The 14,885-nt window shown below is 36.6% G+C and overlaps 1 pseudogene; it reads right to left on the bottom strand.

Moving 5' to 3' along the window:
- Positions 1–3,378: 3,378 nt before the first annotated feature.
- On the bottom strand, positions 3,379–3,909 carry LOC111150606 (annotated as a pseudogene).
- Between the last annotated feature and the right edge of the window lie 10,976 nt (positions 3,910–14,885).

Genomic DNA, 14,885 nt, shown 5'->3' with positions numbered 1-14,885 from the left:
AGATGGTGAGATGCTACTTTACATATTACTGCCCCAAGCAAACCCCCAGCTAAATGCAGGTACTTGAGTGACCTCAGCTATATAACATAGAGCAAAAGAACATTCCACTTGCTACCAGCCAACCCACAGAGCTATGAAAATAATGAGTTGTCATTTACAGACACTGAATTTTGATGGTTTATTACGCAGCAATAGATATCTGAAACAAATAGTCATGTAAATGCCCTTATTTATCAAAGAGGAAGCTGAGACAGAAAACCACCAAGGGGTTTGCCCAAAGCCTTACAAGTAGTTAGTGAAAGAATGGGGACTAGAAATTAGATCTCTTGATAGCCAAACTGGTGCCTCCTCCTCCACATGACCCAAAACACTATTATTAATATCTAACCTTTAGTGAAGGATATCTGTATGACAGGCACTATGGAAAGCATTTCACATTCAGGTACTACTATTATCCCAATTTTGTAAGCCAGGAAACCAAAGCTTAGCCAAAGCTTAGAGAATATTTTGCCTGAAGTCACACAGCAGGTAAGTAATAGAGCTGTGTTTCTAATCCCACACTCCGACTTCACTAACTTGTCTGAAGCACTGTATTATAAGAATAATGAATTATAGGTTAAGTGTGAGTAAAATAAGCAGCTTATACAACAACTGATTTAGTCCATATCTGTCTCATTCATCATTCGAGTTAAAAAAGAATTGATCTCCACTAACCACCATTGTTGAGGATTAAATCACCTGGCCCTTGATCCAGTTCAGAAGGTATGCATAGATATGGTCTGTCCCTTTGGGGATTTGGAGGGCAACATTAATACATTGCCACTATTTAAATGCTTGGCAAAATTCTCTTTTTCTGTAGGTTCCTATATAACTTAAACCCATGCCCCCCCCCTTTTTTTTGCAATAAAAGTATCCATATGGTATTTTCTCCGTTACATTTGAATGATTGATATGTTATTTGGCAAGAACTGTTTGCTTCATAAGGAGCCTTAAAAATGCATATCTTTTATGTTTGAAAAAATGTTTTTGGCAACTGAAATAAATCATTTAAGTACCTCTTCTGTAAAGCCTTTCTTGGCAAATCCTGGTCATTAATGGCTCACGCCTTTATTCATTCTCTTTATTCAATATATATTAAAGCGTTCTAGTGTGAATATACTAGACACAAAGGGCATACAGATTAACAAAAATGGAGCCCTACTTTAAGAAGTCCAGAATAATAGCAGTATAAGTTGATATGTCCTGTAACAAAGGTATAGGTTAAGCCCTCTTCATCATTCGTTAAGCTAATTTTGCTTATGTGCTGACATCATGTCAGATAGAGAGCTAGGTGACAAGTGAACCAATCAGACATAGCTCCCATCTTCAAGATCCCACAGTCCAACAGGGGAGGCAGTTCATAATTGGGTAAACACATTGAGAAAAATGATTGGAACAAAATGAGCAGGCTGCTGTCATACAAGAATGGTCAGGGGACAGAGAGCTGGAGAGGGAGTATTTGCTAAGAGAGGAAGATCAGGGAAGATCTCTGACATGGTAACATTTAAACAGCTAGACATGCAAAGGAAGGGGAGGAGAGAAGATACATCACAGAGGCTACTGAAAGTGCAAAGGTACTTGGGTGGAGGCAGAGCTTGACACATACAAGGCATTAACAACAGGCTCATGTGACTGGATTACGGTGAGCTCAGGTACTGGGCAGGGCTAGAAGATGAGGAGAGCAGGTACCAGATCATATAGGCCTTGAAAACCATGGTAAGAATTTTACTCTCAGTGGAATGAGCTGTTGAGAAGGGGATGGTATAATGTTGAGATCAAGGACTCTGGAGACATGCTGTCTAGGTTGATTTCTCATGCCAACAGCTTAGTGAATGTATTCTCTTGGGTAAGCAACTTAACCTTTCCATGCCTCATCTTGCTCATCTGTAAAATGAGAAGAATAATACTTACTGTCATCAAGATATAACATATCAATAGATATAAAGGGCTTAGAAATGTATTTGACATTAAGCATTCAATCTGTGTTAGCAATTAAGCAGGAAGAGGCATGATCCGATTCACATTTTTTTAAAGATCATTCTTTCCACAGTGTGAAGTTGAAAAGAGAAGGCTGAGAGAGAAAGAGGAGCGACCGAGCTTTGCTATTTGTCTAAATTGAGGAATGTGGAGGATTGGACTCTTAACTGCTGTATTCTTGGGTTAGACCATATTGCCTCGCCAGCCATATGAGGCCACTTGACAGGTAGCTGAAAGGAGATCTACTCAGCATGGTCAGAAATGGACCTCGGTTGAAATAGAATAAGCAAGACTCGATATCCATTAGGACAGTTGATGAAAACAGAAAGATCTCTGAGGTAGTAAATCATCCAGGTAGATAGGACTAGTATTGAGAATCAGAGTGATCCAGCATGAGACTGAGTTTCCCACGGACAAGCTGAGAATTTGGAAGAAACCAAGTTAGTTCAAGAATTTCTGAGTGTCTGTCGCATGTGTGCCACAGTTGGACAGACAGTTGGCATAGTGGGGTATGGCATTCACCTGACGTACAGGAGAATCATCTTCTAGGTAGGTAACAGGAGTTTATCCCAAGGGCACTGACCTCTCAGGTGGGAAGTCCAGACAGAGACTCAGTTATAAACAACCAGCAATGGCAATTTTACCCATGCTGAAGTGTGACTTTCTTAAGAACTGGGAAATTATCTTATTCACATTTTAAAAAATACTGGGTGTGGTGCATAAACAATGAATCTTGGAACACTGAAAAAAATTAAATTAAAAAAATACTAGCTTTATTGAGATACAATTCATAAACCATAAAGTTCAATATTTTAAGGTATAAAATTCAGTGTTTTTTAAAAAAAGATTTTATTTATTTATTTGACACAGAGAGAGAGAGATCACAAGTAGGCAGAGAGGCAGGCAGAGAGAGAGGGAAGCAGGCTCCCTGATGAGCAGAAAGTCTGATGTGGGGCTTGATCCCAGGACCCCGAGATTATGACCTGAGCCAAAGGCAGAGGCTTAACCATCTGAGCCACCCATGCGCCCTCAACGCTTATTCTTGTCCATCTTTTTTTATTATAGCAATCCTAGTGAGTGTGAAGTAGTATCTCACTGTGTGTTTTTTTTTTTATTTCTTTTCAGTGTAACTGTATTCATTGTTCTTGCACCACACCCAGTGCTCCATGCAATCCATGTGCTGTTTTTTGTTTTTTGTTTTCCCAAAAAGTCTTCACATCACTTCATTCAAACTTTATCCAAAAATGTAGAAGTAGTAAAAATGTGTAGTCCTGAGCTTCAGATGCTGACCTTCGATCTCATAAGCAAGTGGGGAAAACAGGGTCAGGATAGAAATTCAGAGTTCCTCCCACTCCAAGAAGGCTAGGGCCTACACCACTGGTTCTTGGCAGGCAGGATGGGACCGAGCTCAGCTTCCTCCTCCTCACTCCATTCTTCACTCTCTTCTTCCCCAGAAATGTCATTGCTTATAGCAACAATCTCGTGCTAGCCTCTGATTTGCACAGGGCCAGAACCTGACTGCAGACACAGGGTTACAGGTGGCTGGAGTTGTAAATCATCCAAACTGAGCAAGAGTTGGCAGGACAACTTGAGGTTGGCCACAGGGACTATCAATCTACTGGTGGTCATGGTTCTTGGCCATGACTTCTATCATTCTTTGCATCACATTATGCTCCTCTTTGGCCCCCTCAGTGAGGCAGAGCATGGTCAAAGTCAGCAAGTGTTCTGCATCACCCTCTTTCTCTACCTTGAAGGTGAAAGAATGGGTGTGGCTGGACACCTCGCAGCTGAAGGAAAAACTATCCACAGTGACTAGAGCGGGGACTCGCAGACCGCCCTCCACCAGCTCTCCTGATTCAAGAATGCTAAGGCAGCAGCTGTGCCGGTGGCCATGCTACAGTCTCACTGTGGTTTCGATTTATAGTTCCCTGATGACTAATGATGGTAAGCATGTGCTTGTTGGCCATTTGTATATCTTCTTTGGAGAAATGTCTATTCAATCCTTTGTGTCTGTTTTAATTCATTTAATTGGTTTTGTGTGTTAAATTGAAAGTGTTCTTTATTTACTCTGGGCACAAGTCCCTATCAGATATATTATTTGCAAATATTTTTTCCCCTTATGTGAGTTGTATTTTCATTTTCTTAATAGCATCTGTTGAAGCATGAAAGTTGTTAATTTTGATGAAGTCTAATTATTTTTTCTTTAATTGCTTATGCTTTTGGTGTGATATCTAAGAAGACTTTGCCTTACTCAAGGTTTTTTTTTTCCTCCTCCAAAGATTTTATTTATTTAGTTGACAGACAGAGATCACAAGTAGGCAGAGAGGTAGACAGACAGAGAGGAGGAAGCAGGCTCCCGACTGAGCAGAGAACCTGATGTGGGGCTCTATCCCAGGACCCTGGGATCATGACCCGAGCCTAAGGCAGAGGCTTTAACCCACTGAGCCACCCAGGCGCCCCTCAAGGTGTTACTCCTTTGTTTTCTTCCAAGAGTTTTATAGTTTTTGCTCTTACATTTAGGCCTATAATCCCTTTTGAATAGGTCTGTCTTTTTTGTTTTTTGTTTTTTGTTTTTTGCATGTGGATGTCTAGTTGACTCAGCACCATTTGTTGAAAAGACTATTCTGTCTCTCATTGAATTGTCTTGGCACTCTTGTCAAAAATCAATTAACCATGAGATCATACTCATCCGTGATTTCTAATATACAACTTGCAGCCCTGAATTTCGCAGTTTCCTAGTTAGAATTCTGACTTCCATCATATTTAACCTGACTTGATCTTTTAAGTCTGCCACTAGTGTACTATGCTGATCCTTTATACCACCAAGCCCTGGAACTCCCCACGTTTACTCCTCTCCATCCCCAAAGTTTTATGTCTCTCTCTGGTATGTATGTGGACAAAAGGAGCAGAGGTGGATGAACTCTGGTGGTGTAATAAGGTTTAAATATGGTTTTCAAGTATAGTAAATGGGTAGAGGGCTAAGCAGGAAATAGCTATAGAATTAAAATAAAAATATGTACACCATGAATGGTAATAGTTGGAGAATTCACCAACCCATGTTTAATAATTGTGGTGGTACTGTATTTGCTGAGAGATGAAATTATTACTCTGAGTCCAATAACTTGGAACAAAGAGAAGCCCAAAGGGGCTGTACCACCAGGGACTGCTGAGAAGGGCAGGTGCAGAAATGGAGCCCCAAGTCTGGGTAGACTCTTAATCTTATTTTCGTAGAATGCACAGTATATGGATGCAAAGACAAAACAACTCAAGAAAGCAATTATGTGAGGGGCATCAAGGAACATGACTATCAGTATATGTCCTAGTGAGGCATTAAATAGGGGCTGCAGGAAATGGGAAAGCTGACCTCAGTAGTCCCAACTATCTTATTCACTATTGTTGTTATTTTCAGCATGTACTGTTTGCAGTATGTAATGATGAGAGAATGGTTAGCTTTTGCCATACACATACAGCTTTTGCCATATATGTGTGTTCCTGTTATTATTGTTTCTTTTACCCACTGAAGTCTTGCTATCCCACAAATAATGGCTAGAAAAAATAGAAGATCAACAACATGGAAGATATGAACAACACTATAAGCCAGCTAGAAAAAGCATCTTTAGATCACTCCATGCAATGACAGTAGAATGCCCATTCTTTTGAAGTGCACACAGAACACTCTCCAAGATAGACCATATGCAGGGTCATATAAAGACTCAACAAATTTAAAAGTATTGAAGTCTAAAAAGTATGTTCTCACCACAAAGAAATTAAATTAGAACCACCAACAAAAATAATTTGTGAAACTCACAAATGTGTGGAAATGAAGTAACACACTTTTAAATAACAAATGGATCAAAGGAGAAATCACAAAGGAAATCAGAAAATAATTTGAGATGAAAGAAAGTGAAGACACAATATACCAAAACTTATAGGATGCAGTGAAGAAAAGAGAAGAGAAATTTATAGCTCTGAATACCTATATAAAAAGATCTCAGATCAGTAACTTAGCCTTCCACCTTAAGGAACTAGAAAAAAAAAGGCAAATTAAACCTGAAGAAAGCAGAAGCAAGGAAATAATAAAGATTAGAGACAACATTAATGAAATAGAAAATACAAAACCAATAAAGAAAATGAACAAGACCAAAAATTGGTTGTTAAAAGAGATCAACAAAATGGACAAGCTTTTAACCAGACTGAGCAAGGGAAAAAGAGAGAAGACTCAAATTACTAAACCAGGTATGAAAGAGAGAATGCTACTTCCAACCATCCAGAAATAAAAAAGATTATGAATAAATATTATGAACAACTGTATGCCAACACATTAGACAGCGTAGATGAAATGGACAAATTCCTAGAAAGACACAAATCAACACTGATTCAAGAAGAAATTGAAAAATTTGAGTAGAGGTGTCACAAGTAAAAAGATTGAATTAGTAGTATTAAAATTTTACACAAAGAAAAACCCGTTCCCAGATAAACTTACTATTGTATTCTACCAAACATTTAAAGAAGAGTTAATACTATTTCTTCACAAACTCTTCCAAAAAGTAGAAGGCAAGGGAACATTATCCAACTTATTTTATCAGACTAATATTAACCTGATACCAAAACCAAGGATATGACAATAAAACTAACAGGTCACTATCCCTTATGAATATAGACACAAAAATCCTTAACAAAATACCAGCAAACTGAATCCAGCAATATAGAAAAAGGATTAGATACCATGATCAAGTGGGGCTTGTCCCAGAAGCACAAGGTTGCTTTAACATCAATGTAATATAACATACTGATCGAATAATGGACAAAACCACATGATCATTTCAATAAATGCAGAAAAAGTATTGGATAAAATACACCTCTTCATAATAACAAGTCCCAACAAACTAAAAGTAGAAGGGAACTTCCTCTTTCTCATAAAGAGCATCCTTAAAAGTTCGCAGGTAACATCATACTTAATTAATACTGAATGCTTTCTCCCTAAGATCAGAAACAAAACAATGGTATCCACTCTTCCTACTTCCTTTCAACTTTGTACTTGAGGGTCTAGTCACAGCAATTAGATAAGAAAAAAAGAAATAAAAGGCATCTGGATTAGAAGGAGGAAGTAAAACCATTTTGATTTTTACATGAACCAATCTTGAATATATAAAATCTCAAGGAATATATACACAGAAACTATTAGAATAAAGAAGGTCAGTAAGGTTGCCAGGTACAATTTATACATAAATTAATTATATTTTCATATATTAACAATGAACCAAAAGAATATAAAAAATAATTAAATACTTAGGAATAAATTTAACAAAAAAGTGTAAAGTTTACACTGAAAGCTATAAAATACTGTTGAAAGGAAGGAAAGAAAATGTAAATAAATGGAAAGTCATCCTGTGTTCATAATTCAAAAAGCTAAATACTGTTATATGGAGATACTCCCCAACTTGATCTATAGATTTAATGCAATCCCCATGAAAATCCAAAGTGGTTTCTTTACAGAAATTTGTAAGTTAATCCCAAAATTCATTTGGAAATTCAAGGTCCTCATAATAGTCTAATCAATATTAAAAAAGAACAAAGTTGAAGGCGTCATTCTTTCTGATTTCAAAGCTTACCACAAAGATACAGTAATCAAAAGTGTAATATTGGCATGAAGATAGATACAGAGATCAATGGCATAGAGTTGGAGTCCATAAATAAAGCCTCGCATTTATAGACAATTGATTTTCAAGAAAGGTACCAAGTTAATTCCATAGGAAAAGAACAATCTTCAACAAATGGTGCCGAAACAACTGGATGTTCATGTGAAAAATAAAAAAGATATTAGACTACTATCTCACACCATATACAAAAAATTAATTCAAAATGTATCATTAACTTAAATATAAGAACTAAAACTATAGAACACTTAGACGAAATATAGAAGTAACTCTTCATGACATTGGGTTCAGCAAAGACTTCTTAGATATGATACCAAAAGCATGAGAACAACAGCAACAACAATGGATTAATTAGATGTCTTCAAAAGGAAAACTTTTGTGCTTCAAAGAACACAAGCAAAAAAGTGCAAGATAATTCACTGAATTGGAGAAAATATTTGCAAATCATATATCTAATGAGGGACTTGCACCCAGAATATATAAAGAATTGTTATAATTCAATAGTAAAAAGATAACCCAGTTTTTTAGAATGTGCACCAGGAAGATAGTTCTGATATTTCTTTTTTTTTTTTTAAGATTTTATTTATTTGACAGAGAGAGACACAGCAAGACAGGGAACAGAAGCTGGGAGAGTGGGAGAGGGAAAAGCAGGCTCCTTGCTGAGCAGAGAGTCCTATATGGGCTCAATCCCATGACCTGAGCTGAAGGCAGACACTTAATGACTGAGCCACCCAGTTCTGATGTTTCTGATACATATTTCTGATACACATTTCTACAAGAAGATATTTCATGCACAAGGATCTGAGTACACATTTCTCCAAGAATGGCCAATCAGCATATGAAAAAGGCTTAACATCATTCCAGTTCAGGGAAATGCAAGTCAAAAGCACTGTGAGATACCAGTTCACATCCAGTGGGATGGCCATAATTAAACAGATGGACAAGAAGAAGTGTTGGTGAAGATGTGGAGAAAGTGGGACCGTCATGTACTGTTGGTGGGAATGTAAACTGTTTCAACTGCTTTGGAAAATATCTTACATTTTCTCAAAAGGTTAAACATAGAGCTACCATAGGACCTGGCAATTCCACTCCACTTTATGCATTTATTTTCTTTAATAAATATATAAAGAATACCAGATCAATAAGTACTTTATAAATATTGTCATTTTCCATGACAATCTGTTAAGGTGGATACTATCATTATCCTTATATCACATATGAGAAAATTGAGATCCAATCCTAAATAACTTGCCTGAAGTCACGCAACTGGTAAGTCATGAGGCTAGAATTTGAACCAAGGTATCTGACTCCAGAGTCCATACTTTTAACCATAAACTTCATTGTTTCCATATAAAAATAAATATTTGAAATATTTGTGTAATATAAAAGTCCCTTTATATAAGACACAGTCTTCTTGACAGACTTCTTGAAGGATTGTCCCTTGCACATAATAATAAACCACTGCTAAAAAGCTATTTAATTTTATCTAAGAGAAAAACAAAGCTAGCATTAATATAGTGTTACTATGTGTCAGATGCTTAAAATTTTGTTCAAATTGTTACATAAACACTTCCAGGTAGATTCTGTTATTGTCCCCATTTTGTAGAGGTCCAGAGGAGTTAAGCAATTTACCCAAGATCACGCAGCTAGTAAATGTCAGACCTGGGATATAAACACAGTGTCCATGTTTTTAACCACTATGAAGTATGTCTCTTGATAAAATATGTTGGGCTTAGGGGCGCCTGGGTGGCTCAGTGGATTAAAGCCTCTGCCTTCAGCTCAGGTCATGATCCCGGAGTCCTGGGATCAAGCCCCACATCGGGCTATCTGATCAACAGTGAGCCTGCTTCCCTTCCTCTCTCTCTGCCCGCCTCTCTGCCTACCTGTGATCTCTCTCTCTGTCAAATAAATAAATAAAATCTTTAAAAAAATATGTTGGGCTTAGAAGAGTACCAATAATTTATACTCTTCTTTCCCATCTGAGCTTACAGGACTCAAAGGACGAGATAAAAATATCAGTTTTGTTATTGCTAAAGCTGTTTGGAGAATGAAGCTTAGGTGGGTTATCTGCTTGTGGTAGGCCTCTCCCATGGAAACTCAAAGCTCTCTGTAGGCAGATACCCGGGGCGGGGGTGGGGGGTGGGGAGGGAGGAAGGAGGTACAGAGTTGCACCTGCCTAGTTTTTTCTCCCAATCTCACCCACTAGGTAACTCTGAGTACAGGCTGGACGGAACCAGGAGAGATGGGAAATAAGTATCCTGCCTCCAGCCAAACTGTAGACAAGTTGTTCATATGTAAACTAAAAATGTCCTTCAAAAAGAGTAAGGCATGGCATTTGGGAAGCTTTCTTTACTTAGAATTGAAGCAATACAGTGAAAAGAACCCCGGTTTAGGCATTAGGCATTAGGAAACCTGGTAGCCCAACCTAGCTCTGCCTCTGTTACCATGGGCATTACATTTCATTCCTCTGAGTCAGTAATTAATTACTTCATCCAAAATTCTGCTAATAAAATATACTTCATGAGAACAGTTTAAAAACAAAACAAAGCAGGGGCACATGGGTGGCTCAGTCAGTTAGGCATCTGACTCTTGATTTCAGCTCAGACCATGATCTCAGAGTTGTGAGATCGAACCCCACATCCAGCTCCCTGCTCAATAGGAAGTCCACTTGGGATGCTCTCTCTTCCTCTCCCTCTGCCCCACCACTCACCACCTGCACACACACTCTCTCAAATAAATACATAAATCTTTAAAATGAAAACCTAAATCCAACCCAAAACAAAATGAAACTCTCCATTTCCAAAAAAATTAAGAAAATTCTTTCTTAAGTGATTTCCTTCCTCTGGATTTATTTTTCTAAGCTTAGCAACCTATGCCATTAATTTCTATTATCATATATATTAAATGGAATTCATAGTGTCCTAGGTGTTTTTTCCTTCCTACTCCACTTCTTTTCTTATGCCCTGTTATTCTTCTTCCCATACTTTCTGCTCGAAGAAGCTGTTCATGTTGTCTCTTAGGTTTACTTCATATTTATATATTATAACCTCTTTCAATCTATACATTCTCCAATAAAGCAACAAGGTGAGGAGGAAGGAAAGAGGGAAGGAAAGAGGGAAGAAAGGAAGGAGGGAAGGAGAGAGGGAACGAAGGAAGGGAAAAAGGAAAAAGATTAAAGATACTTTGCATTCTTTTTTAAAAATGCTTTTTCTTCATTTTTTAAGTATAAAGTAAATTGCACTCATCATTTGTATATATTTATTTATTTGTCTAATTATTTATGCAAAGCCTCTTTCTTGTCATCTAAACTATAAACTTCATGAGGGCAAAAATTTCAATGGTTTGTTCAATTTTGCATGCCTATAACTTGCCTGGTGTTGAGCATAAAAGTGAGTAGTTAAAAAATGTTCAATAATCATTTTAAAGAAACCCAAACTGTATGGATTTTTCACTATAAAAATGTGATGATCTTGGGGTGCCTGAGTGGCTCTGTTGCTTAAGCAACCAACTCTTGGTTTCAGCTCAGGTCATGATCTCATGGGTCATGGGATTGAGCCCCACATTGGGCTCTGCCCTCAGTGGGGAACCTGCTCGAGATTCTTTCCCTAGGCCCCTCGCCCCACTTGTTCTCTCTCTGTCAAATAGATGAATAGATCTTTAAAAAAAGACTTTGGGAATTAAAAAAAGTGATGGTCTTCATCAATTGTGAGAATATGATAATTTTCTCACATTTTTTTCTAGGTGAGCATGCAACCTTTTCCCTCTGGCCCTAATGTAGCAAGTTGATTTAGTAAAATAAACAACCAACTCAACCAAAAAATACAAAACCATTGTTTTAAATGCATTGATTATTAAATTGATTGATCAGCATAGCAACTCAGTTCATCAATAGTGCCATGGAACACAGAAGAGGGCTTAATGAAAATGTTTTATCCAAGCCCAGCAACACGACTAGGTCTAGTTACACATGGCCAGTGAATCTGTCTATTCAGGGGCATCCATAGACATTTGAAACAGAAGGAGCAATTTGGATCATCTTAACCTGGCAAAGATGAAGAAGATGCATCTTTTTGTTGTCTAGCTTTTTCAAACCTTACAGTTTATTCCTCTGAGATAGTCAGCATTTGTTTTACTTGAGAAAACTACGAAAGGTAATAAAAAAACTAAACACTGTCATTGCCTCTTTTTTCTCTCCATATATGTGTAAACGTCCCAAGAAGCTCTTGTATTGAAAAGGCTTGATATGCATTTTGGCAATTAACAACAGGTAAGGGAACTTCTTTTCCCCCTAATTTTTGCTGGGGGCAAATACCCGTAGTTCCCTCTGGAACTTCCCCTCTGGAAGTTCCCTAAAACTGGCAGTTGCTATGGGCTGGGATTTTCAGTCCTGGCAGTATTTCCACATTTGTTCTATTAATAGGGCTGTTATTTTTTTGTTCTTGATGTTTGGGAGAGAGGTTAAGTCTCTAACTAACAAAGACATTTTTTCTCCCAAACTTCGAGCAGATTCTTTGCATCGTTTCTTCTCTTGCTCGTCCTTCTTGAAGTGTAAGCAATGCCTTACATAATGGTGCAAACATTTGGTCAAAGCTAAGGAACCCTTAGTTAAAGCCACATTTCCATACCTGTGATGATATCATAGCAAACCAATGCATCTCAAAACTTCTGTAGGCATCAATAAGCCCCTTTTCCAGTTTTTCACCAACAGGGAGGAAAATGGATATGTGAGGAGGTGATAACAACTATGGTGGAAAGAAGAGGCAGAATGTGTGTGTGTGTGTGTGTGTGTGTGTGTACATGCTTCTGTAGTTGGGTAGTAGGTGCTCAATAGGAATCTGTTATTTTTCTTCTTATTCCTACCATCCTTATTATTATTAGTCGCATGTGAAACAATGTCTTCTTTCTAAAAGAATACAGTAAAGCTGAAAGCCTTGGATCACGCAAGTCAAGGGTAATATTGGCCCTAGGCTACAGTGATTGATAGGTTGACTCCTTAATCCACCTCTTTTTTCTATGTCAATAGCTAAGTATCTGCCAATATAATGGAGAAAATATGCAAGCAAATATGGTAAATATTCCTCATGACAGCTGAGGCCATCTGGGTCCTCCATCAAAATTCGACCTCAAACTCTTGGAGTTTGACCTGAAAACAGAAAAATGCAAAGTTTAGATTAGATGAATAATTGTATACTTGTTTCTAAAAAGTTCCAGGCTTAACAAACAATTGTTGCAAATATAGTCTAATCACCAGATTCTGCTTTATTTGTTCCTCATACAAGAGAAAGATGCTTTAAGCAATAGCTTTTTAAAATGTTTTCTCATCAAAAAAGAAAGCCCAGAAATGGCTTATTTATTAGCTTTCAGCCTACAGTGAAATCACAACTGAGGGAAGGAGAAAAGGCTAACTTTCTCTTCCATTAAAATGAGATACAAAATAGTTAAATGATGAATACTAAATTTATTTTTTAATTTTTCTCTTCTATTTTTATAACTGATTCATGCTAGTTCATTCCTCTAATTAAGTGAAATAATGTAATTTCTCAGTCATAATATAAATAGCTAAAGCAAGAAAATAAGTAATTCATCTTTCCATGATCAGCTGTTACCAGATTAGAGTGGGTTTAAAAATACGTGTATTAACACTTGAATAATAACAATTACAATAATAATAATAAATATAATCTCTTCTACAGTGTTAATTATAATGGAGGCCAAACTGAATTTCACATATTCTAGTCCTGCACATTGCACACAGCAGCTGTGGTGATTCTTTTAAAATTTATAATAATAAAATTCCATCCTCAAGTTAGATGATCTTGCCCTGCATTTCATGAGTGCTCTGCTCTTGGGTATGGAAAGAAGTGTGCTGTTAAATATGGAAGTCCAGAATTGAGATAAAAATTATATTCTCAAATTTCCATTTATTTTGAGAGCTTTGATTGGGAGCTGAGCTATAACAGATTACAACAAAATGTTTTCACTTAACTGTCTTCTTTCATTTATTTTTTAAAGAGGCATTACCCCAAATACATTGAGATTAAACAACATATGTTTAAATCACACATGGGTCAAAGAAACCTCAAAAAAATTTTTAAATATTTTGAATTAAATAAAAATGAAAACACAATTTATCAAAATTTGTGGGATGTGGCAAAAGCAGTGCTTCTTTTTTAATATATGTATTTAATATATGCATATATTTAAAAAAATCTAAAATCAGTAATCTAAATGTCCACCTTAGGAAGCTAGAGAAAGGAGAGCAAATTTAATCCAAAGTAAGCAGAAGAACAGAAATAATAAAAACTAGTCAGGAATTAATGAAAATGAAAATAAGAAATCAATAGAAAAAACATCAATGATATCCAAAGTTCCTTCTTTGAAAATGTAAATAAAATTGGTAAGCCTCTAGCCAGGACAACTAAGAAAAAAAAGGACAGAAATTATTAATGTCAGAAATGGAAGTGCAGACATCACTACAGAGTCTATAGACATAATAAAGATAATAAAGAAATGCTATGAATAACTCTATGCCCTCAACTGTGATAACCCAGAGGGCATCTACCAATTTGTATTTCAAATTGTACTTAAAAGATACAATTTGCCAAAACTCACACAAGAAGAAATAAATACTCTGAATAGACCTAAAGAAATTAAAGAAATTGAATCAATAATTCATAATCTCCAAATCAGAAAATCACTAAGCTTAGATGGATTCACTGGTGAATTTTACCAAACATTTAAGGAAGAAATAATACCAATTCTCCATAATCTCTTTCAGAAAATATAAGCAAAAGGATATATCCTAACTCATTCTATGAGACCAACATTGCCCTAAAACCAAAACCAGATAAAGATATTATAAGAAAAGAAAACTACAGACCAATATCTCTCATGAACATAGATGCAAAAATCCTCAATAAAATATTAACAAATCAAATCCAACAATGTATAAAAAGAATTTTACACCAGGACCAAGTGGAATTTATGCCAGGTATGCAAAGTTGGTTAAACACTAAAAAATTAATTAATGTAATCCATCACTTGAATAGATGCAGAAAAAATATTTGACAAAATTCAAGATCCATTCATGATAAAAACTCATAGTAAACTATGAATAGAGGGTAAGTTCCTCAACTTGTTAAGAATATCTGCAAAAGGCCTGCAGCTAATGTCATACTCAATGGGAGAAACTAGAAGCATTCCCACTAGGAT

This window comes from Enhydra lutris, unplaced genomic scaffold, assembly GCF_002288905.1.
Source record: "Enhydra lutris kenyoni isolate GAN:26980312 unplaced genomic scaffold, ASM228890v2 scaffoldscaffold23, whole genome shotgun sequence".
Taxonomy (NCBI): Eukaryota; Metazoa; Chordata; class Mammalia; order Carnivora; family Mustelidae; genus Enhydra; species Enhydra lutris.
The sequence above is the reverse complement of the archived record's forward strand: the minus strand, read 5'-3'. Positions and strand labels throughout refer to the sequence as shown.